Genomic DNA, 23,615 nt, shown 5'->3' with positions numbered 1-23,615 from the left:
ACCTTCAGTGGCAACCCATTCGGGACCCCTCTTGCTCTAGAGAGCTTTTTTCTTTCTTCTCTGTTCTCACCTGCACTTAGTAAACTCTCACTTCACTTCACCCTTTGTGACCACGAGATTCATTCTTCGATTTCGTGGGACAAGAACCCTGAAATCCTGCAACAAAGTACAGGTACCTCACCTGTGACAAAGGAATTTTACACTGATGTACTTACCCAGGAGAAATAAAAACATGTCCACAAGAACATTCGTTCAAGAGGATTTAGAAAAGTCTTATTTGTAGTAGTAACCCCAAACTGAGAACAATTCAAATGTCCATCAAGAGAAGGTATAAATGAAGAGTGAAATGTCTAATAGTAAAATACAACTATAATAAAAAAGAATAAAATGCTGATGTATGTGGATAACATGAATGACTTCCAAATTAATATGTTGAGTGAGAGATTTGAAGCAGAAAAGAGTATCTATGTTACAGTTCTGTGTATGTGAAATCGAAGAACAGGAAATACTAATTTATGGTAAAAATCAGAAAGTAGCTTCCTCTGGGCGTAGGAGGATTTATTAGCAACAGACATGAAAGATCTGTTTGGGATAATGGAAATATTTTACATTTTGCTTTGGGTTGTGGGTACTAAGTATATACAATTGTCAAAATCAATGAATTGAATACTGAAGAGCTGAACATTTTATGGTGTGTAATTTACACATTAATTTTTTAAGTGTAAGAAAAATAACTTAATAAGCTTGAAATCAAGAATGTTTGCCTCTTTTCAGCAGCGAGTTGATCTTTTTTAAGTATACAATCTTTCCTTTTCTAAATAAAACAAATCTAATTCTTACATCCATCTGTGAAGCAGAGATGATTTCTAGGACAGAGGGTCATCTTAAGTTGGCTTGATATTTACCAAAAATTTCATATGCCTGGGACATGAAATGGAGGATAAGAATACAGTGGGACATTAAGGAAACTTCAGTGTTAGAACCAGGACTAAAATTTAGGTTTTCTAAAACCAAGTCAGTAGTCTTTCTATACTTAACTCTGTCTTCATAATACATTCTCTTAAAACCACATAAGCCCAGATAAATTTAGAGTTTAGACTTGTCCTAATTTTATTAATGGGGGAAAATGTTAAAGTACTGTTTCAATAACATATATTTACACACACATACACATACATATACATATATATGCACATGTCTAATTACATATATCCATATTTATATTTACTGTTAAGCCAAAATATTGGTAAAAATGGTTAAATATCAAAATCATAGATTTATGAGATGCCTGAGTGGCTCAGTGGTTGAGCACCTGCCTTTGGTTTGGTTTGTGATCCCGGAGTCCCGGGATTGAGTCCTGCATCAGGCTCCCTGAAAGAAACATGCTTCTCCCTCTGTCTATGTCTCTGCCTCTCTCTTTGTGTCTCTCATGAATAGATAAATAAAATCTTTTTTTTTTTTAAAAAAGAGCATGACTTTGTAATAAGACAGCAATTACAAAAAGACCTAATACTAAGTAGTTGAAGATAAATCCAACAATTATGATTATTGTTTTTTATCACAACAAAACCCACTTATGGTAGAAAAATGAAAAGCCAATAATATTTCTCCGTATTATAGAATTAAATTAAAGGAGAATGCTTGTTCTACTGAAATGTCATTGTAACATATAGATATCATCAAAATATGAAAGTAATCTTTCTGCAAGGGTTACTTTTCTTAAGCAGCAGGAAAGTGGTTAATATAACCCCTCAATTTAAATAAATTTAACTTAAATTTGGAGATATATCAGCTGCTGACAAACCCTCATTAGTAATAAATTTAGGAAATGGCCAGATGTCGTAAAGAAGTGTTATAATCAGAACAAAAATAGCTCACAAAACACTTCATTTTCATCGGAAGTATTCTTAGTAACTTTGACACATAACTTATTATACCAAATTCCTTCATTAGTTGTATCATTACTGTTCAGTTCTCAAAAGCTAAATTATAAATTGAAAGGAAGCCTTGTGGAAATGGATTCAATATATAATTTGCAACAATACATCAGTAGATGGAAGAAGGTGGGATTATGTATCAATGCTAGATACACCATTACTAAAGTTGTAGTAACAGTGCAATCAGAATGACATTTTACATTCGCCCTGAGCAACACTGACAAACACAAAACACCTTTCATTAATATTCCTTTCTCAGGCCTTCATTAAAAAAGGAAAGAAAAGGCATATATAATTTATTCATATATTATCATTCACACAAAACGAGAACACTTGTTTTTAGAGTTAGAAGAACTCATTTTAACAAAACAAGTACACCCGATATTAATTCTCAAATTTTAAAGATTTTGTATGTCATGACTTAGAAACCTCGACATTCCCTTGGAGACCTTAATACCTTAGAATAAGCAATTACTAAATTTAAGAAATGTGTTATAAATGTATAGCTTCAAATTTACATATGAAATTTTTAGTTTGGAAGTATGTATCTGCTAGATTAGAATTTACATTTGATTTAAATTTAGCTAGATGCTAGCAACACAACAATAAAATTAAGAAATTACCTCTCTCAGTAGTTACAGTTTGTTGCTTATCTTACAGTATGCAAATCTGCGTACCACTGGTTAAATTAAAGAACCAGAAAAGGGTATTATCTGCTCAAAACATTCCTAGGAATATAGGCACAGAAATTCTCCAGATTTTCATGAAAAAGCCAACAAATAACCTTCCCTTAATTTTATCAGTGCTGCTGCCTCCAAATCCCAAGAGATAATAATCTCCCCCCTGAATACATCTAGCCTAATAAAACACAATGTTTCTCTCGTATTTTCATGAACCGCTTTCTTCTAAATCCTTTATTCTTTTTAGAACCATAGGCAGGGGGCATAGAAAGAAGGCAGCATGTCAAATGGCTGCAGGTTTGAACCCAGGATCTTTTTCTCATCTCATTCCGTCATGTACCGCTGGTATGGTTTTAGACATGTGTCTTGGTCTAGACAAGCTTCAGTTACCTCCTCTGTATTCTTCCTCCAATGATTACATGGCTCAGGGCCTATGAGACCATTGTATACAATGTAAAGTCATATATTAATAAAAGTTGGAATATTATTATCTCACAAAACCAGAGCTATACTTTACCAATCCTCAGTTTAATTTCCATTACATTTCCTCTCCTCCTACCAAGACAAGAGCCTGGACCCATCCATCCCTGCTTGTTTTAAACTTTATTCTCACTCTACACACTAGAAAGCCTTCTGTATGGCTCCCCTGTTCTATTAACTCTCAATGGACAGATGTTAGGCCAATAGAAGAACAGATTAACACTGATTTGCCTTCTCCTGACAATTATGATTGTTAGCTCATTATGCACTGATTCTGTGCTAAGCATTGCATCGAGTGCCACATAAACTAAATTAATCCTATTCAATTTCTCTAAGGCATGTGACATGTGACTCACAATCTCCATTTTACCAGGAAATCGAGTAACTGGCCAGGGTATTTACTGGAAAATGACAGAACTGCCATTTGAATCCAGATCCTTTAAGCCTACAGCTTAAACTAAACCTTCTCTCCCAGGTTAACCTAATCTCACATATTAATTTAGATTCTTAACTTTTGTTAACAATAGAAGTCAACTTCTTGTTACATTAGGGAAATAGTAGAAACAATGAACACAGAGCTTGGTTTCAAAAGAAAGCAGCCATATTTGCAAACATACTAATTGTCTCTCCCTATGGCTTCTACACCCAGAGCAGAGTATCTGTGAAATTAAAGCAGCAACATACAACCACCAAAAAAGTAACAGTTTCATGAAACAAAGACTATTGATTTAGTAGATGAGTTAGTCTATCAACTAAAAGAATAGCCATGCAATTGACTGTACCATGAGTGATAATAACATTACAACAGTTTCCAATGAAATGTTTTTCTTCAGGCTATTTTCATAAAAAGCGTGAAATTTGACCAGAAGATTTTATCTACACACATGCCTACTGGATTACAATGTTTTGGAAAAATTTTAATGGAAAAATGCTGTAAAATTCTTTTTCATTGTATGTTACAGAAGTGCTAACACTATTAATAACTCAAAGGTGACCAGTAATCTTGTTAGAAGCAACAATAAATAGCAAACTTCTCTCTATCTTTAGGATTTTTTTCTTTCAGGCAGAATGTTGATTAAAAAAAGAAATCATGGGTCGTTCTTACCTTAATATCCTTTGCACAGGATATATACATGTGGAAACTTCTGTGGGACTCTCTTTAGGCTGTCTCCACAAATATTCACTTGTTTGCTGAAGCAGAGAAACAGGAGCTTAAGAAGAGCAGGGGGGGAAGCACCCTTAGGAGGGCCTTGCCTTTATTCTTTCTGTGAATGCCTAGCAACAGAAGCCCAGAGACCAAGAAACTAAGATGCCTGAGGGCACTGACCCCGGCCCGCCTCCTGTCCTTTCAGTGTTGCATTTAATCCTAGATTCTTACTAAAAAGTGTTACCCAAGATGAAGGTTTAGTCACCGCTGTGATTAATGTGTTCCAAATAATGCAAGGCCAAGACTTTTCTCCAGTTTCTTGATGGCAATATATTTCGTTAATCTGTAATATTTAAGCCTGTACGAAAGCAGGCATAAGATGTAAATCATCATTTTTAAGAGTTCGACTTTTAATTCTATCCCATTTAGAAACAAGAAAAACTGTAATGGAAACTAGGGTAAACTGCTCTAGCTTTCTGATGAACACCATTATTGCAGCCCTGGGCTGCATTCCTGAGAGCATTTCAGAGCCAGCCACACCTCACTGATAAATCTAATTCTTTGCTAGAACATTCTATCGTTTCTTCTACAGCTCTTGTAAGTGGGAGGAGAATGAGTTCTTCCAAGTTTGCATCTCAGACAAAATTTTTCTAGAACATAGATTTCAGTCAACTGAATCCGCTCAGTTCAGCTTCTGCCTATTTTAGCATTTGTCACCTTTCTTCTATAAAGTAAACAAATCTTATGCAAGCCAAGGTAGGACCCCTGCTCTGTTGTCTTTTAAATCCTCAGAACCAATCTTACACAGGGTAGGTGATCAATAAGTATGTGGGTGCCTGCCCCTGTAGCTAAAAGCAGTGGAAGCTTTGACACAAGTTTGAGTTCTTCCTCAAGTATATTTTGCTCCCTTAGAGATTTTTCTCTACAGTCAGCTGAGATTCCCTAACCAAACACATTGTTCATTGTTGAAAAACAGTCTCCAGGAATCTCTGGGTGGCATGGCCGTTGAGCGCCTGCCCTTGGCTCAGGGCATGATCCTGCAGTCCCGGGATCGAGTCCCACATCGGGCTCCCTGCATGGAGCCTGCTTCTCCCTGTGCCTGTGTCTCTGCCTCTCTCTCTCTGTGTCTCTCATGAATAAATAAATAAATCTTAAAAAAAAAAAAAAAACAAAAACCCACAGTCTCCAGATTTTAGGGCATTCAAATGTGTCTGTGTGAAACATTTTTGAAAGTTTAGATGCACATGGGTGGAAATGTCATTATAACTAAATTTCAGTGAGTTTTTTAGTGTCTATTTTTGAGGGACAAATTATATATCTATTATATAGAGATATATAAACAAAGACATTTTTAGAGAAAAAAGGAATAACTAGAACACAGTGGGGTTTTTTTCTGTTTTGTTTTGTTTTTTAATGAGGCATGTATTCCATTAGCTATCTAACTTTTGAGAAGTAGGTAGAACCATAAAATACTATCATTAATCTCTCACATGAAGTAATTCAAAATTCTATCCAGAATTCTATAAGAATACAATGTCATAAAAAAATAAAAAAAAATAAAAAAAAAAAAAGAATACAATGTCATGAGGAATATTGTATCTAGCTCTTCTCTATGCTCCCCAGGCCTGTCCTATTTATAGTCTGGGTAGAAAACTCCTGAAATACCTTATAAATGTATTATCTCATCACAAATAGAATGAATTGAATCATGAGTCATAGATAAATAAAAATATTTTTGCTTTGGCACTAAATGACTTAAACATTGCATTGTAAAATAAAAAATTATGCTTGGATGGATATAATTTCACATAAAATTGAAAAAGAGGCAAAAGCATTTAAAACAATAATTGTTCATTACAAGAAAAATATAAAATTATTTTCACAGAAATATATAAACAGAAGTATGTGAATTCAACAGAAAATACTGTGTGAGCATATGTGTAGCATTAGGCATGATAAAATTGAGATTCTACTATTTAAGGTATTCTAATAAAGTTAGTATCTTACTCAAATTTTTTAAAAACAAGAAAACTCATTATTTTTACATAATTTAGTATATAGTATATTATATGTAATGTCTATGTGGTGTTATGTATATATCGTATCTATGCATAATGTATATATGTATATATGCATAAGTACATGTATAGCATATAGAATATATAATTATATATATATAAACAAGAGAAAGAAATATATATATATATAAACAAGAGAAAGAGAGAGAGTGTGTGTGTGTGTGTGTGTGTGTGTATCTCCCAAATAGCTCTAATACAAGGTAAAGGAATAAGCACTTCATTTTTTAAAAAAAGATTTTATTTATTTATTTGAGAGAGAGAGAGAGATGCATGAGCAGGGGAGGGGCAGATGGAGAGGAAAGAGAGAAGCAGACTCCCCACTGAGTGCAAAGTCTGACAGGCCACAAGGTGGGGCTAAATCCCAGTTCTCAGAGATCATGACCTAGGCTGAGGTCAGATACTTAACTGACTTAGCCACCCAGGCACCCCAAGGAATAAGCATTTTAAAGAGCCAATAGAAAATAAAGAGACATGGGAGTCATTCAGAGGTTACTTTTCTTCCATACTGATTTTCATAAATTTATGTGCTGGTATGTGTATGTAAGTAGAGAGAAACAGAGAGAATCTCCTTGTGGAAAAGAAACTTCATGAGTCAAAATTTTTCTTTTGATCTTATTATTGCATCTCCAGAATAATTGTTGAAAGCAGTTTTCCAAAGTAATGTCAAGTTAGGGTGCCTAAGTAGCTCAGTGGGTTAAGCGTCTGCTTTCTGCTCGGGTCCTGATATCAGGGTCCTGGGATCAAGCCCCGCATTGGGCTCCCTGCTCAGCAGAGGACTCAGAAGCAGGCTCCCTGCTTCTCCCTTTCCCCCTGTTCCCCCCACCTCTGTTCATGCTCTTTCTCTTTCTCAAATAAATAAATAAATAAATAATCTTAAAAAAAAAAAAAAGTAATGTCAAGTTTTCTGAAGCCTTCTCAATCCCTAAATATCACTTTCTCTACTGCAGCCAGGGGTAATTTACATAAAAGTCTAATCAGATTATGTGTGTTCCTGTGTTCAATTCTTGACTTTTCCACAATGCCTAAAATGCAACCCAGATTCTCAGGACACTAATGATTTTACTTCAATCTCACCTTACAGTACTCTTTTCCTTGCCTACTGTGTCCCAGTCATGCTGATGTTCCTTTGGTCTCAAATTTGCTACTTTGTCATTGAACATTTGGGAGCCCCTTGCCTAGAAATCTGTCTTCCAAAGGCTGCTTTATTCTCATCATTAATTCTCAATTAGTTCTCAACTGTTCCTTCTTCCTTACAAGTATCTCCTTCAAATATGTATTTCACAATTAGTTGTTTATTTAGTATTCATTTCCTTCCTACCACATATCACAATTAGCTGTTATTTCACTTACTTGTTTTCAATCATTCTCCCCCAAAGGGAGAAATTCCATGATGGCAAAGGAACACATTAATCACATTCATTTGTTTTATCTCATTGCCTAGCATGAGATTTAACATACAGTAGGTTCTTGATAAGAATTGTAACTGAGTAGATGAAAAGTAACTTCTGAATTCCCATAGCTTTTTATTTGTACTTCTCTTTAAAGATTTAATCCTTTCTACTTGTGTTAGAGCTATTTGGAATAGAACTGGCACATTAAGTCCTCAAGTGTACAGGGCAGGATGTGCTCTTCCTCCCTTTCTTTCTTTCCTTCCTTCCTTTCTTTTTTTTTTTTTTTTCAGTTGTCCATAGCACCAATCTGCAGTCTGCTGTGGTAGATGCCACCGAGGTTCCTCTTCAGGAATAAAGAATTTATTCCCCCAACTGCTGGAAGAGAGCCTGAAACTGTCAGCTTTCTTTGGGAATTATCTCAGCTGAAAATAACTGCCTTGCTCAGGGCTGGACCTTTTCTCAACTGTAGCCCACAGCAAGTGACCAAAGTTGAAATATAAAAACTCAGCTTCCTCAGGCTGACTACGGATAATTCTGAATGGATTGACCTAGGTCTTTACTGGAACTAAAAAGCATCTCAACTTGTCTCCCAGCCCACAACTACTCCCTCAGCCTTCCATAACTGTTGCTCTCAGGAATACTTTCTAGTAAACACCCTTGGAAGTAATCTCCATTTTTTTTAAAGATTTATTTATTTATTTATTATTTATGATAGACACAGAGAGAGAGAGAGAGAGAGAGAGAGGCAGAGACACAGGAAGAGGGAGAAGCAGGCTCCATGCTGGGAGCCCAACGTGGGACTCGATCCCGGGACTCCAGGATCATGCCCTGGGCCAAAGGCAGGCAGCAAACTGCTGAGCCACCCAGGGATCCCCTAATCTCCATTTTATAATCTGTTTCCCAGAGACATTGAACTGTAACATCTGCAAATATCTAATTCCCCCTTTTCCATAGTAAAGGACCCCTTATTTTAGCTGAATGAAGGCCACATGTCCTAGTATTCCCTGCAGTCTACTACAGCCATGTGACTAAATTTAGTGGGTTGTAATGAGAGATTGTGTCGATCTGCCAGAAAATGTTCTTAAAGAATTGCATTTGCATCTTTCTTTGCCCCTTCTTTCTTTTTGGATGAAGTATCTGGAGTTCTGACAATCACCTTGAATCAAGAGAATAGCTTGGAAACAAAATCCATGTGGGGAGAAGTATGAGCATGGAAGAGCCTGGGTCCTTGACATTGTGGTATATCTCTCTGATGCTGGACTGACCATGTCCAGACTTTTTGAATAGAGAGAAAAGTAAACTTCTATACAATTTAAGCCACAGTTAATGGGGATTTCCAGTGATTGGCATCCAACCTAAGTGCTAACTGAGTAAATTACACAGAGCTTCAAACATTGTTTTGAAATTTGAATCAATCAGTCAATAATTATAGGAAAGTGATCATTTTTAGGCAAATTAATATGATTGAGAGATAATGGGAGAACATATCAAATCTATCATAAGTTAACTTGGATATTTCAGTTTTTCCTAATTCTTGAGATCATAGTACTTATTTACAAAATAATGAGACTAGTATAACCCATGTTTTCAACCTTGTGTCCCTAAACTTCAATGAAAACCTACACTATATTTTACATTTAAAGCATACCTGTGGGGGCACCTGAGTGGCTCAGTGGTAAAACGTCAGCTTCTGCTCAGATAGTGATCCCGGGGTTCTGGGATCGAGTTCCACATCAGGCTTCCCTCAGAGAGCCTGCTTCTCCCTCTGCCTATGTCTCTACTTCTCTCTCTCAGTCTATGTCTCTCATGTATAAATAAATAAAATATATTTTTTAAAAAAAGGCATACTTGTGAAGGTGGAAAAATGATTCCAGTTGTGGGAAGTTAATGTCATGGTACTCAATGTCAGTCAGAGATCAACCTCCATTATGAAAAGTTTACATGTGTGACTTTAATATGTTAGAATCTTCAAATCCCCTCTCCTTTGAACTTGAAGGACACCGGAAAGTTTACCATCAGTCAGCATATGATTTTTGGGAAAGGAGAGGAAAGTTAATTAAAGTTGTGTCCTTTGTTCAGTTAAGTTTCAATAATGTATACTTGAAGATAACACAAAATCATATTTTCCGGGTATTTGATAAATGGGGCCATCAGTATCAACTCATTTTCTACATTCTTTACACCAAGTGATCTGCTACTGAAGAATATTTAATAAAGGAAGGCCAAAACTCAACAAATACATGAAGCAAAGAGAGATGCTATCATTGATTTTGAACTAAAACAGGAGAGAAATTTTTATTTTTTATAAAAATGCATGAGTAAGCTTCAGAGAAATATATGAAGGGGAAATTGAAGCTTTGTAAAAATTCTGCTACGGATTCATATGACCTAAATCAAATGCTGTTTTGTAAATGTATTGCAATAATGTTGGAACTAAGGCTTAACATTCCTAATAGTAATATGCAAAATAAATCCTTATTTGAAAGGACACTGGGCCTCCACTTATCCCTGCTGGGACCATTTTTAAAAATTAATTTATTAATTAATTAATTAGAAGTATTAACCTGGAGGTCACTTCAAGACCTCTGCTTTATTTTTTTTTACATTGGTTTTAAGTTCGATTTGCCAACATATAGTATAACACCCAGTGCTCACCCCATCAAGTGTCCTCCTTAGTGCCCATCACCTAGTTACCTTACCCCCCCACCAACCTCCCCTTCCGCAACCCTTTGTTTCCCAGAGTTAGGAATCTCTCATAGTTTGTCTCCCTCTCTAATTTTTCCCACTCAGTTCCCCTCCTTTCCCTTAATGCCTTTCACTATTTCTTATATTCCACATATGAGTGAAAATATATGATGATTGTCCTTCTTTGATTGACTTATTTCACTCAGCATAATATTCTCCAGTTTATTTTCTATGCTGTTGTCACCTGGGCTGCTTTTCCTATTTTCTTTCCTGTAGTGATTTTGCATAAAGTTTGAATATATCTAAGCTATATGTATGTAAGCTAAGCCCTCTATGGTTTAAAAAAATAATAATAAAACAACAGATCTACAATTTAGGTAATAGTATAATGAATTAGTTGATTTAGTAATAGCAGCAATAAAATTAATACTAATGCATTAATTTTGAACATCTTCATTTAAAGTCACACACAGTATAGAATTTGTGCTTGTAATTATAATTAACTGCTTAATTCTCTAATTTAGTAGTCAAGAAGACAAAAATATTTTAGTAATAAGATGATTTAAGGTGAGACCACATAGACAGTAAAATTGTCATTACTCTTTAGGAAGTGCCATTGAGTTTGGGTATTGGTGCAAACAAGTCACAAAAAGACATTTTGAAAAATCAGAGAAATTTGGTAATGAACTATGTTAAATGAACAGGAATAATCTGATATACTTATCTGTGATAATGGTTTTGCAGTTACATGAGAATATGGTTCTATTTTTAGCAATGCAAATGAATGTGTAAGGGTGCAATAAGTAGATCTGGAATTGCCTTAAAATATTTCAGGAAAGGAGAAAAAGAATAAAATATCCATAATTTTATAAAAATCTTGATTCTCTGGTTTTGGTATGGGAGTTTATTTTATTATTTTCTCTTTTTCTAATACATTTTTACAAGGATAATTGAGTGTAAAAGCAATGAAAAATTGGTGGCTAGGAAATGCATTAAAAAAGAAATATGTTTAATAGTTTTTAAATGCCATCTATTTTGCTTATTTACGTTATGCTCTTGCAGAAAATGATTTGAACAGAAGAAGCCCTCCATAGGGATGAGTGTTGTGTGTCATTGTTTCAAGATCACTTGATTACCTTTTTAGAATGACATATATGGCCATATAGCTCTGGCCTAGCCACATCTGACCATGACTCTACTTCTTGCTCACTGTAAACTGCATGCTGGCCTCCCTGAACAGTTTTATGTCAAGGCCTTTATGTAAGCTGTTTCTTCCATCAGGAACACTCTTTTCCAGGGATCCTCATGCTTGCCCCCTCATTCTTTTAGGTCTTTCCTTAAATGTTGGCTCATTGAGGCTTTCCCTGATTATTTTATTTATTTACTTATGTTTTGAATTGAGGTATAATTGACAAAATTGTAAGATACTTAAAGTGCATAAGGTGATGATTTGATATGTGTATGTGTAAGGATTCCTTCCATCCAGTTAATTAACACATCCATCACTACACATAGTTATCTTTGTGTGTGTGAGAGAGAAAAGATTTAAGTTCTATTCTCTGAGAAAATTTCAACTATGCAATACAGTGTTATCAACTATAGTCACATTATGCATCAGATCTGATCATTTTCTTCAAAATGGGAACACCCACCTGCCTTGCCCCAATATTCTGTATCTGTTTCCCTGCTGTATTTTTCTTATTCAGCACTTATTATTTCATCATGTACTCGACAATAAACTCATAATTGTATGTGTTGCCCACCCCTTCTCCATAACACTGTAAATTCCGTGAAGGCAGAATTTTGTTCCTACTGCAATCTCTATAATATTTCAAGTACTTGCTAAATAAACTTATAGGGCAGATTTTAAAAATAGAATGGTACAAATACAGCAATTGTTATACTTTCATTTGTGATTACCAGGCAAGGATTCTGAGACTGAGGGAGTATCGAAAGAAGAGCAGTGTGGTTCAACTCAAGTGTGGTTTGGCTCAAAGTCACCAGAAAGCACAGAAACCGTCTTCTTTTTTTTTTTTTTTTTTTTTAAATATTTATTTATTTATGATAGACAGAGAGAGAGAGGCAGAGACACAGGAGGAGGGAGAAGCAGGTTCCATGCAGGGAGCCCAATGTGGGACTCGATCCTGGGACTCCAGGATCATGCCCTTGGGCCTAAGGCGGGCGCTAAACCGCTGAGCCACCCAGGCGTCCCAGAAACCATCTTCTTGTTCAAAAATATCTCATACAACATTCCACACCATAAGATTCCACTTGGGTCAAAAGTTGTGTTTTAAAATAACATCTTCAGAAAGTTAAATCTTTTATTTTTTCAGACTTTATGATGAATTTCTTAGAAAAGATTTCTGTGACAATCAAGAAATGACAAATATTTTCTTTTTTTAAAGATTTTATTTATTTATTCATGTGGGACACAGAGAGAGGCAGAGACATAGGCAGAGGGAGAAACAGGCTCCATGCAGGAAGCCCGATGTGGGACTCGATCCTGGGACTCCAGGATCACGCTCTGAGCCAACTGCTGAGCCACCCAGGCATCCCAGTGACAAATATTTTCATGTGAAAATGATAAATGATGAAGGCCTTTTTATATTTACAATGGAACATTATTCAGCCATCAGAAAGAATGAAATCTTGCCATTTGCAAGGACGTGGATAGAGCTAGAGAGTATAATGCTAAATGAAAGAAGACAGTCTGAGAAAGACAAATACTGTATGATTTCACTCACATGCAGAATATGAGAAACTTAACAAAAAGCAAAGGGGAGGAGAGAGAGAGAGAGAGAGAGAGAGATCAAGAAATAGATTCTTAACTATAGGGAACAAATTGGTGGTTACCAGAGGGGGTCAGTCATGGGATGGGTAAACTAAGTGATGGGGAAGGAGAAAGAGAATCTCCAGCAGACTCTTTGTTGAACAAGGAGCCTGACTTAGAGCTCAAATCCCAGGACCATGAGATCATGATCATGAATGTTTAACTGATTGAGCCTCCCAGGCACCCTTTGGCATAATTATTTTTATAATTATCCATGTATCAGTAGTTCATTCTTTTTTATTTCAGAGTACAGTTTTATTCTGTGCATGCACTCCAATTTGTTAATCTTTTTATCTATTGATATACATATGATTGTTTCAAGTTTTTTTGGCTATTAGATAAAGCTGCTCTGAATATTCATATATAAGTCTTTGTATGGACACATGCTCTCATTTTTCTTGGGCAGATGTATATTTAACTTTTAAGAAACAAACTATTTTCTGAAATGGTTGCATCATTTTATAGTTTCATCAAAAATGTGTGAGAATTCCAGTTGTTTTACATTATTGACCATCCTTGATTTGGTCAGTCTTTTTAAATTGTAGACATTCTTAAATATCAAAAAATATACTAAAAGAGTTTAATACTTGTAGATTTCTTTCTTTAAAAGTTTTACATATATGTTTGTTTATGTTAGATTTTTAAATATGTTTGTCTGTTTCTGGTATCAGAGTTGTGGTGGCCTCACAGAATAGATAGAAAGCATCCACATCTCTTCAATGTTCTGAATAGGTCTGTGTAGTATAGATATTATTTTTTCCTTAAATGATTGATAGGATCCTCCAGTGAAGTCATCTGTGCCTGGGATTTCTTGTCAGAAGATTTTAAACTATAATTTCAGTTCAATTTCTTTAATTAATATAGAGCAATTCAGGTTATCTGCTGATGTGACTTTTTTCTTGAGTGAGACCTGGCAGTTGATGTCTTTCTAGGAATTCATTTATTTACTCTAGATTTTTGAAATTATTGGCCAGAAGTTGATCAGAATATTTTCTTATTATCCATCTTATATCTGTAGGTTACGTAGTAATGTCATCTCTTTTATTCCTGAAATTTATTCCTCTATTTTCTACTTCATTGATTTCACTCTGATTTTATTATTTCCTTTCCTTTTGCTTATTCTTGGTTTTACTTGCACTTATTTTCCTGGTTTTATGTCTTTTCTAATATAGGCATTTATTTACTTATTTAAAGATTGTATTTATTTATTCATGAGAGACACAAAGAGAGAGGCAGAGACACAGGCAGAGGGAGAAGCAGGCTCCATGCAGGGAGCCCAATGTGGGACTCGATCCCAGAACCCCAGGATCATGCCCTGGGCTGAAGACAGACGCTCAACTGCTGAGCCACCCAGGAGCCCCTAATATAGGCATTTAGTGCTGGTATGTCCTTATTTTATCTGTACTCCAAAATTTTTATGTGCTGTGTTTTCATTTTCATTCTTAAAGATATTTTAAATATCCCATTTCTTTCTTCTTCAGCTCATGTGTTATTGAGAAATGTATTATTTAATTTCCCAGCATTTAGGGATTTTCTGGGGAAGCTTTCTGTCATTGATTTATAATTTAATTTCATTATGTTCAGAGAACATGCTTTGTATGAGTCTAATTATTTTAAAAACGTGTTGAGAATTGCTTTATGACTTAGGATATGGTCTATCTTGTTAGACTTTCAATATGCACTTGAAAATAGTGTATATGCAGCTGATTTTAGAGAGTTCTAAAAATATCAATTAGGTCAAGTTTACTGGTAATGTTATTTAAGTCCTTCATATCCTTAACTAAATTTCTGTCTAGTTATTTTATAATTGTTGAGGAAAGACTGTTGAAGTCTTCAGCCGTAATTATGGATTTGTCTATTAGTCCTTGAAATTCTGAGATTCTAAGACCTGGGATCTTGCCCCCTGATGTACCTGTCTATATAAAATCCTTGGAGTGTTTCCTTGGTGGACCTCATCTAATCAGGTGAGCTTTAAAAGGGACAAGTGTAAAAAAAATAAAGGGGGGGGCAAGTGTCCAAGTGAGAGGGATTTGAAGGATGAGAGGAATTCTGTGTGAGGGAGACTCCCTGTTCCTGGCATTGAAGATGGTGGGGTCCATGTGGCAAGGACTTCAGAGGGCTTCTAGGAGCTGAGAGAGGCCTCTCAATAACATCCAGTAAGGAAATGGAGACCTTAGTCCTGTGGCCACAAGAAAGTAAATTCTCCAAGAAGTATGTCAACTTGGAATAGGACACTGACCTCCAGATTAGAACATGGCCAGCTGACACCTTGATTTCAGCCATCTGAAACTGAGTAGAGAACACTGTGCCCAGACTTTGACCTATAGAACTGTGACCTAACATATAGGTGTTCTAAAGTCATTACATTTGAAGTAATTTGTTATGCAAAGCAGCAGAAAGCTGAAACAGTGCATAAGCATTTAAGATTTCTATGTCCTCATAATTAATTGGAAGCTTTATTATTATGAAACAAACTTCTTTGCCACTGGAATACTCTTTGATCTGAAATCTACTTTGTCTGATGTTAATAAAACCACTTTACCTTTCTTTGATAAATGTTAGCATGGAATATCTTTTACAATCCTTTACTTGTAACCTGCTTTTGTTTTATATTTAATCTGGATTTACCAAAGACAGCATATAGTTACTGTTTAATCTGATGTCTGCCTTTTAATCGGGGTGTTTAGACTTATCACTATGTTTGATTATTATATAGTTGGATTTAAATTTATCATCTTGCTATTTGTCTTCTATTCATCCCATCTGTCCCTTGCCACCACATCCTCCACCCTTGCCTTTTTTCCTTTGCCCTGTCTTCTTTGTTTTTAAGATATACTTCATGATTCTTCTTTGTTGGCTTATTAGCAATAACTCTTTATAATATTATTTTGGTTTTTTTTTTAAGATTTATTTATTTATTCATTCAGAGAGAGAGCGAAGAGAGAGGCAGAGACACAGGCAGAGGGAGAAGGAGGCCCCATGCAGGAAGCCCGATGTGGGACTTGATCCCGGGTCTTCAGGATCACACCCCGGGCTGCAGGCGGCGCTAAACCGCTGCGCCAATGGGGCTGCCCATCATTTTGGTTTCTGTAGTGTTATTATCCATCTTTAAATCATCACTGCTTACTTTTAGGGGATATTATACTACTTCCTGTAAACTAGAAAAACCTTACAAAAGTATTTTGCATTTTCTGCTCTTCCACAATTTGTGTTATTTTGCTATATATTTTTCTTCTGCATACGTTGTAAACCACACAATAGATCATCGTTAATTTTTTGAATTAATTCTCTCTTCGGGATCCCTGGGTGGCTCAGAGGTTGAGCGCCTCCCTTTATGCCCAGGGCGTGATCCCAGAGTGTCAGGATCGAGTCCCACGTCGGGCTCCCTGCATGGAACCTGCTTCTCCCTCTGCCTGTGTCTCTTCCTCTCTCTCTCTCTCTCTGTGTCTCTCATGAATAAATAAATAAAATCTTTTAAAAAAAATCTCTCTTCAAGAGATTTAAATAATAAGACAAAGAACCTTTATATTTATTCATGTAGTTACCATTTCTTGTGCTCTGCATTCCTTTGTATAGGAATGCGATTTCACCTGGTATCATTTTCCTTCTGCTTGAAAAGCTTCCTTTAACATTTCCTATCATGCAGGTCTGCTGCTGATGACTTCTTTCAGTTTTCATGTCTAACAAAGCCTCATTTTACTATTACTATTATTGTTATTTTATTTTTATTTTGCAATTACTGATTCATTCACTATTACTTTTGAACGATATTTTGGCTGAGTGAAGAATTCTAAGTAGTAGTCTTTTTCACCAGTGCTCTAAAGATGTTACTCCAAAGTCTAGTTTGCATTGTTTCTGACAAAAAAGAAGAAGAAGAAGAAGAAGAAGAAGAAGAAGAAGAAGAAGAAGAAGAAAGCAAGCAAGAAAAAACAAGTACTGACATCCTTATCTTTGTTCTTTGTTCCCCTCTACACAATGTGTCTTTTTTCTCTGGCTGCTTTTGAGAGTTTTTCCTAGGCAATTTCTTTTTTTTTTTTTTTTTTTTTAAAGATTTTATTTATTTTTTCAAGAGAGACACAGAGAGGCAGAGACAGAGGCAGAGGGAAAAGCAGGCTCCATGCAGGGAGCCCAATGTGGGACTCAATCCCAGACTCCAGAATCATGCCCTGGGTGTGAAGGGAGACGCTCACTGCTGAGCTACCCAGGGATACCCTCTTCTTCCATTTTTGAGAGTTCCATATATATTTGGCTACTTGAAGTTATCTCACAGTTCACTAGTGATGTGTTATTTCTTTTTCAGTTGTTTTTCATTCTAGGTCTCATCATGGGCAATTTCTAGTACTAGATCTTCAAGGTGACTAATCTTCTTTTGCAATGTTTTATCTGCATTAATAATCCCATCCAGTGTATTTTCCATCCTAGACATTGTTTGAGTGTTTTTTATATCTTCTCTGTTCACACTTACTATGTTTAACCTTATTTCTACTTTATTGACTGAATAGAATACAGCTAAAAGTGTTCAATATCCTTATCTACTAAATCTATCTTCTGTGTCATTTCAGGGTCATTTTTAGTTGATTTGTTTTTCTTCTCATTATGAGTTGTATTTTCCTTTATCTTTGCATGTCTTATAAATTTCAATAGTATGCCAGACATTGCAAATTTTTCCTGTTGAGTGTTAGATATATTTGTATTCCTTTAAATATTAAGTGTTGTTCTGGTATATGGTTAAATTACTCAGAAATAGCGTGCTCATTTTAATTCTCACTTTTAATTTTTGTCAGGTAGAACCAGAGAAGCATTTAATTAAGGGCTAGTTTCTCTTGACTACTGAGGCAAGATAATTCCTGGTATTCCAATGCCTTGTGAAATATGTGGTGTTCTACTCTGGGTATGAGGAACAGACACTATTCCTGGTCCTATGTGATCTCAGGAGTTTGTCCCCTTCATACTTTCTCCATGGTCCTTTCCCATATATTTCCTCATATGTTTATATTCAGCAGTATCCAACTAAATACTATAAAGTGGCCCTCTGCAGAACTCTGCAGTTTTCTCTCTGGATAGCCCTCTTCCCTCCAGTATGCTGTCCTGTAAGCTATAGGCACCTTTGGTTTTCCAATTCCCAATTCTATCCACCAACTTGAAGAGAATGCAGTGCTCTGTTTAGGATCCTCCTGCTGTGCCATGGCCTGGGCACTTTATCCAGGCAGTAATCTAGGATATCCACAAGGTTCACCTTGGTAATTGCTCTTGTGTCAGCAATCACTGTTCCCTGATATCCAATGCCTAAAAAGCCATTATTTTATATATCCTTCCTGATTTTTTGTAGCTATATCAAGCAAGAGGATAGAGTCACTCCCTATTAACTCCAACTTGGGTAGAAGCAGAAGTTTCCTAATTCAATTTCTTTTGGGGTTTTTATCTGCTGGAGAGATAGGGATGGAAGATTTTTTTAAACATTTGGATTCATGTACTGGTCTGATATGTTATACTTAAAATACTCTAAAATAAATTTATTCCTAGAATGAGGTTATTACTAATGAATCTCATTTAGAATTAAACATAAGAGAAGAATATAATCTTCATGAACTCTTTCCTTATGTAAGCTATAGTAGTGTCTAGCACATTCTGGAAAAAATTAGGAATCCTCTATTTTTACCATTCTAGAGTATTCTTAGAGTAATTATTAAAGAGAATCCAATTCTAAAAAGTAGTTTTACAGTTCTACTTGTAAATTTAATAACATTAGAAAAGACCCTGACACGAACTAAATTGAAGTGACTTAGCATGTAAATGTTAAACTACCTCTGTGAACAACATAAAGTCATTTGAAATGTAGCCCAGATGAATGATCCTTTTGTAATATCACAAATCTAAATTGCTCAGAACTTCCCTGGATTTTCTTTTATCTGTTCATATGTTAACAAATTCATTATATAAAATATCTTTTTGACTAAATGGGGAGACAAATATGACAAAGATTAAGCAGTAGATAATTTCCATATGAAGACTATTAGCTAGTTATGAAAGGAAAATGGAACAGAGAATTTAATACATTTCTTTGGGATTTTGCTTCTATTTATCCAAAATATAGATCCTATGCTGGAATTATTTTATTTTTTAACAAACTTAGGATTTTTAGTAACAAATAATCACAGTTGATGTATGATTTGAATTATTTTCTTCATGAATAACAATATTTAATTAGTTGATTTGCTATTATCAATACTTAAAATCATCTGGCAAAGTAAAAACAAAGGCCATAGCAATTAAAGATAATAAAATAAAAATATTTTTGTATCATTCAAATAACTAAAAATATATTTATATATTTCTTATAGAAATGATTTTATATAAAAGCTCCAAATACTTTTAGTGAATCAGTGAAGGTAATCTTAGTTTTGTGTGCATCCATAAGATTAATTACATAAAGTATTTGAAGATTTCTTTTTTTAAGGTTTTTATTTCAATTCCAGTTAGTTAACACAGTGTTTTATTAGTTTCAGGAATACCATATAGTAATTCACCACTTCTGTATATCACCTAGTGCTCATCACCTATTTAGCCCATCTCCCCATTCCCTCTCCCCTCTGATTACCATTTATTCTCTGTACTTAAGAGTCTGTTTCGTGATATGTCTCTCTCTCTCCTTTTCTTTATTTTTTTCCCTTTGCTTTTCTGTTTTTGTTTCTTGAATTCCATATATGAGTGAAACCATATGGTATTTGTCTGTCTGACTGACTTATATCACTTAGCATTATATTTTCTAACTCCATTCATGTCACTGCAAATGGCAAGATTTCAGTTTGTTGTTTTTGCTTTTTTAAAATGTATTTGACAGAGAGAGAGAGAGAAGGGGCACAAGCAATGGAAGTACCAGGCAGAGGGAGAAGTAGGCTCCCCACTGAACAGAGAGCCAGGTGTGGGGCCCCATCCTAGGACACTGGGATTATGACTTGACTGAGCCACCCAGGCACCCCTCATTGCTAACTTTTAAGTAGATAGTTATGTAATATTTATATTTATAAAAATTTCAAAGCTATAACACATTATACAATATAAAAGAAATGATATAAGCTCTTAAATACAAATTTAGAAATACAGTATGAATAAAACGCCACATATTTCTCTCTTTTTAACATATTGATAGCATAGGATAAATCAGTCTTATACTATTTTTTCTTGGAAACTAACAAAGAAATTTTAGCTTTAAAGTACATGCAACTTTGTTTCTAAACAGCAGATGGCAGTATCAAATTCTAGATTCACTTTACAATATTTTTTTTTCTATTTTTTTTCTTAAACTTTTTTTTTTTTTTAACTCATAATGCAATGCTTGGCTTAACCTCAGAAACACAATTAGGTTTAATTCAACAAATATAGTTTTACTGACATTAATTCCTGAGGAAAAACGTTTGCAGAACTGCTTTTTCAGAATTAATATCTGATAGTAGTTGAAAGCCAATTGGTTAAATTTTGGAGGCATTAACATCAAAACAAAGGAAATCAAACTCTTAATTCAATTGATTACGCTAATAACCCTGGAACACTCCACTTTAAAACTAGGATAATCTGGGGGCACCTGAGTGGCTCAGTTGGTTGGTTAAGTGATGGACCCTTGATTTCAACTTGGGTCATGATCTCAAGGTCATGGGCTTAAGCCTGAGTTGGGCTCATGTAGGGATGGAACCTGCTTAAGATTCTCTCCCTCTCTTCCTGCCCCCCTCTTTCTCTTAAAAAACAAAGCAAGGGCAGCCCGGGTGGCTCAGCGGTTTAGCGCCACCTTCAGCCCAGGGTGTGATCCTGGGGTCCTGGGATCGAGTCCCACATCGGGCTGCCTGCGTGGAGCCTGCTTCTCCCTCTGCCTGTGTCTCTGCCTCTCTCTCTGTGTGTGTCTCAGGAATAAATAAATAAAATCTAAAAAAAAAAAAAGAATCAACAAAAAATAAACAAAAAAATCCCCTAGAATAATCTCCTCTGAGCAGAGATTATGATGGTTTGTGAGGGAAAAGCCTGCGTTGAAGTACACTAGAACATGGTAGCCATCAGGAAGCCCAAGCAAGGCCTGATGGTCACATGGATTCTAAAGGTAAAATAAACACTAAAAATTAAAATAAAATAAACCAATAAAATTTGCCAAACTGTTATTTTCTTTCCCTCAAGAAGTGTAGTCTAGGGAAGAACATATGGGGAAAGAGCTGAGAAGAAGGAAGAAAGATGGGAAAAAAAATAGGTTCATTCTCACAGAAGAGAGATATTCCAGTCTGGTATAGGAAGAACAGATTTATTTATTGTGAAACTATGCTGTAAACACAAGTTCTTTGGTTGAAGAGTTTAGTTAGCAACTTTATCCTGATGATTCTCTTATTCTTATTCTGGTCCATCCTGGCTCTGCCAAGTAGGGCCAGAGGTAGGGTTGCCAACTTCAAGTGCTCATCTGTTTATGTGTTGTATTTTGTCCCACTTTCAGCAATGCCAGTGATATATCATTCTGTTGTGCCAAGTGTTTTTCTTAGAACAACATTTTGGAAATCGAGCCTAAAATATTCTCTTGATCTATCATTATCCCATTTCTCTTGTTTATATCTTTTTTTTAAGTACTTTTTCTGTTTGTCACTCAAAAATGAATTATATATCTTTTTCTCCTTACTTAGCAAAATATTAAAGATTTAGTTTTTTCCATGTTTTCTACCTTATTCTTTTTTTTTTTTTAAGATTTGACTTATTTATTCATGAAAGACACACAGAGAGAGGCAGACAGTAGGCTGAGGGAGAAGCAGGTTCCCTGCAAGGAGCCTGATGTGGGACTCGGTCCCTGGACCCCAGGGATTATGTCCTGAGTGGGAGGCAGGAGCTCAACCGCTAAGCCACCCAGGGGTCCCTCCTACCTCATTCTTTTCAACTTCTTGATTATGCTTCATAAAATGGATTTTGAATGTAACTGTTTTAATCCCATTTAATAATATACTTTTTTTTCTGTTACAGAATATCCCTCATGTGTAACTCAGAAGATACCCACACTGTGGTTTACACTTTCACTATTGCCACTTCTCTACTAAGTTTGTATAAATGGCTTGTTCATTTATTTTGACTCTACCATAAACAATGTGCATTTGTTTTGCTGATTTAGTAACATCAAGAATAAGATTTATTTATTTTTTTTTAAATTTATTTATTTATTTTTTAATTTTTACTTATTTATGATAGTCACAGAGAGAGAGAGAAGCAGAGACACAGGCAGAGGGAGAAGCAGGCTCCATGCACCGGGAGCCCGACGTGGGATTCGATCCTGGGTCTCCAGGATCGCACCCTGGGCCAAAGGCAGGTGCCAAACTGCTGCGCCACCCAGGGATCCCAAGAATAAGATTTAATTGTCTTTATCTATTTTCCCGGGATTTAAAAACAAAAGGCCTTAAGTAAATCAGTTTCCATTCCTGGTTGTGCAGAACTCCGGAGTGTTACTATCTTGGGAGGTCATGATGCTTTAAAAAACAAACCTACGAATAAACCAAGATAAAACTCAGTGGTGTCTGGAGTTCAGGAAGGGTAGGACTGGCATCACTGATAGAGCTGTTGGGGTCCTATTCACAGTCTGGCTTCCACCTAGAGAATAAGAGTAAGAGCGAGAGGAGCAAACAAGTGCTTGCAGGTGACACATAAATGCGTACATGAATGAAGGAAGATTCATTTTTCATGAAAAAGACATAGTGCTGTCTTTCCTATTGCCACTATTCATAGACATGTCGTATGTTATGATTAGTTTCAATTGCAAAAAAGGAGAAAAATGAAAAATAGCAATCACTTAAATAACAATTTCTCTCTTTTGGAGAAATTCAAAGTTGTCAGGAGCTGGGATGATAACCACGTTCTGGAAGGTTTCAAAGATCAAAACTACATCTCATCTACTACTCCGCCATCCTCAGTATGTGTCCCATGTCCTTAAGGTCCAAAATGGCAATAACACCTTTCCCCATCATATCTCTATTTCAGGAAGTAGAACAAAGTATTATATGGAGAAGAAATGAAGACAAAAAGCTGTGCAGCAGATGTCTTTACAGGAGGGTGACACTTATGTTAACATTTAATTGGCCAAAACTTAATCTCATATCCCACCAAACTGTAAGAGATTATAGAAAATGTGCCTTTCTCCATTCTACCTGGATGTTATCCCTGAACATTTCTCAACACAGAGATCTATGTAACCCACATTAAAAAGTTAGTGTAGATAGAAACCTAGTCCTTTAACTGAGTAGAAAAGTACAAATGCTGTATTAATCGTCTTTCTCAGTTTTGATTGTGACAATCCAAATGAATTTGATTGAAACTAAAATAAAGGAAATGCATTTTACTCTGTTGTTATGGTAACTAGAATGGTTGAAATGCACTC

At 35.5% G+C, this 23,615-nt stretch overlaps 1 protein-coding gene across 2 annotated transcripts in view; it reads right to left on the bottom strand.

Annotated features, from left to right (window-relative positions):
* MMRN1 (multimerin 1) overlaps window positions 1-4,358 on the bottom strand; it is a 72,821-nt gene extending 68,463 nt beyond the window's left edge. Inside the window, exon 1 of one of the 2 annotated variants that reach the window (XM_072810795.1) lies at window positions 4,203-4,358. The gene's annotated coding sequence lies outside the window, so the exon portion shown is untranslated. The remainder of the gene's footprint in view (window positions 1-4,202) is intronic. The other variant, XM_072810794.1, reaches the window with a different exon arrangement.
* Between the last annotated feature and the right edge of the window lie 19,257 nt (window positions 4,359-23,615).

Source organism: Canis lupus, chromosome 33 (genome assembly GCF_048164855.1).
Source record: "Canis lupus baileyi chromosome 33, mCanLup2.hap1, whole genome shotgun sequence".
Taxonomy (NCBI): Eukaryota; Metazoa; Chordata; class Mammalia; order Carnivora; family Canidae; genus Canis; species Canis lupus.
Note: the sequence above shows the minus strand (reverse complement) of the source record. Positions and strands in the feature narration are given on the sequence as shown.